Raw genomic sequence first — 2475 nt, forward strand, 5'->3', positions numbered from 1 at the left:
ACCAGAGATTCCGGCGCCAACGTGGAACCTGCACAACACAACCAAAGTACTTTGCCCCAACGAAACAGCGAGGTTGTCAATCTCACCGGCTTGCTGTAACAAAGGATTAGATGTATAGTGTGGATGATGATTGTTTGCAGAAAACAATAGAACAAGTATTGCAGTAGATTGTATTCAATGTAAAAGAATGGACCGGGGTCCACAGTTCACTAGAGGTGTCTCTCCCATAAGATAAATAGCATGTTGGGTGAACAAATTACAGTTGGGCAATTGACAAATAGAGAGGGCATGCCAATGCACATACATGATATGATGAGTATTGTGAGATTTAATTGGGCATTACGACAAAGTACATAGACCGCTATCCAGCATGCATCTATGCCTAAAAAGTCCACCTTCAGGTTATCATCCGAACCCCTTCCAGTATTAAGTTGCAAACAACAGACAATTGCATTAAGTATGGTGCGTAATGTAATCAATAACTACATCCTCGGACATAGCATCAATGTTTTATCCCTAGTGGCAACAGCACATCCACAACCTTAGAACTTTCTCACATCGTCCTGCATTTAATGGAGGCATGAACCCACTATCGAGCATAAATACTCCCTCTTGGAGTTAAGAGTAAAAACTTGGCCAGAGCCTCTACTAATAATGGAGAGCATGCAAGATCATAAACAACACATAGGTAATATATTGATAATCAAAATAGCATAGTATTCTCTATCCATCAGATCCCAACAAACACAACATATAGCATTACAGATAGATGGTCTTGATCATGTTAGGCAGCTCACAAGACCCGACAATGAAGCACATAAGGAGAAGACGACCATCTAGCTACTGCTATGGACCCATAGTCCAGGGGTGAACTACTCACTCATCACTCCGGAGGCGACCATGGCGGTGAAGAGTCCTCCGGGAGATGATTCCCCTCTCCGGCAGGGTGCCGGAGGCGATCTCCTGAATCCCCCGAGATGGGATTGGCGGCGGCGGCGTCTCTGGAAGGTTTTCCGTATCGTGGCTCTCGGTACTGGGGGTTTCGCGACGAAGGCTATTTGTAGGCAGAAGGGCAGGTCAGGGGGCCACACGAGGGCCCCACACAGTAGGCCGGCGCGGCCAAGGGCCAGGCCGCGCCGCCCTAGTGTTTGGCCACCTCGTGGCCCCACTTCGTCTTCCCTTCGGTCTTCTGGAAGCTTCGTGTGAAAATAGGCCCCTGGGCGTTGATTTCGTCCAATTCCGAGAATATTTCCTTACTAGGATTTCTGAAACCAAAAACAGCAGAAAACAGCAACTGGCTCTTCGGCATCTCGTTAATAGGTTAGTGCCGGAAAATGCATAAATATGACATAAAGTATGCATAAAACATGTAGATATCATCAATAATGTGGCATGGAACATAAGAAATTATCGATACGTCGGAGACGTATCATATGCCGTCCAAAAGATCAAGGTGGACTTGGTGTTCATGGTCTTCTTTGTTAGGAAAATGGCTGGCCAGGTTATTAACTGAGGATGGTATATGGCAATGATGTCTACTCACGCTTCTTTTCCTGTAGACAGTGTTGGACCTCCAAGAGCAGAGGTTTGTAGAACAGCAGCAAGTTTTCCCTTAAGTGGATCACCCAAGGTTTATCGAACTCAGGGAGGAAGAGGTCAAAGATATCCCTCTCAAGCAACCCCGTGATCACAATGCAAGAAGTCTCTTGTGTCCCCAACACACCTAATACACTTGTCAGATGTATAGGTGCACTAGTTCGGCGAAGAGATAGTGAAATAAAGGTGGTATGAATGAATATGAGCAGTAGTAACGGCACCAGAAAATGGCTTGCTGCTACAACTGGCGTGTGGTTGATGGTGGGAATATTGCAGGTAGTACAGATGCAGTAGAACAGTAAACAAGCGATGATTGCAGTATTTGGAAACAAGGCCTAGGGATAATACTTTCACTAGTGGACACTCTCAACATTGATCACTTAACTGAATAGATAAATGCTATACTCTACACTCTCTTGTTGGATGATGAACACCACTAATTGCGTAGGGCTACAAGAGCACCTCAATGCCGGAGTTAACAAGCTCCACAATATTCGATATTCATATTTAAATAACCTTAGAGTGCATGATAGATCATTGCAATTATACCAAGTACTAACATAGCATGCACACTGTCACCATCATACTATGAAAGGAGGAACAGATCACATCAATACCATCATAGTAATAGTTAACTTCATAATCTACAAGAGATCACAATCATAAACTACGCCAAGTACTACATGATGCACACACTGTCACCATTACATCATGGAGGAGGAATAGAGTACTTTAATAACATCACTAGAGTAGCACATAGATTAATAGTGATACAAAGCTCATCATATGAATCTCAATCATGTAAGGCAGCTCATGAGATCATTGTATTGAAGTACATGGGAGAGAGATTAACCACATAGCTACTGGTACAGCCCTTAG

This window comes from Lolium perenne, chromosome 1 (assembly GCF_019359855.2).
Source record: "Lolium perenne isolate Kyuss_39 chromosome 1, Kyuss_2.0, whole genome shotgun sequence".
In the NCBI taxonomy this organism is placed as follows: Eukaryota; Viridiplantae; Streptophyta; class Magnoliopsida; order Poales; family Poaceae; genus Lolium; species Lolium perenne.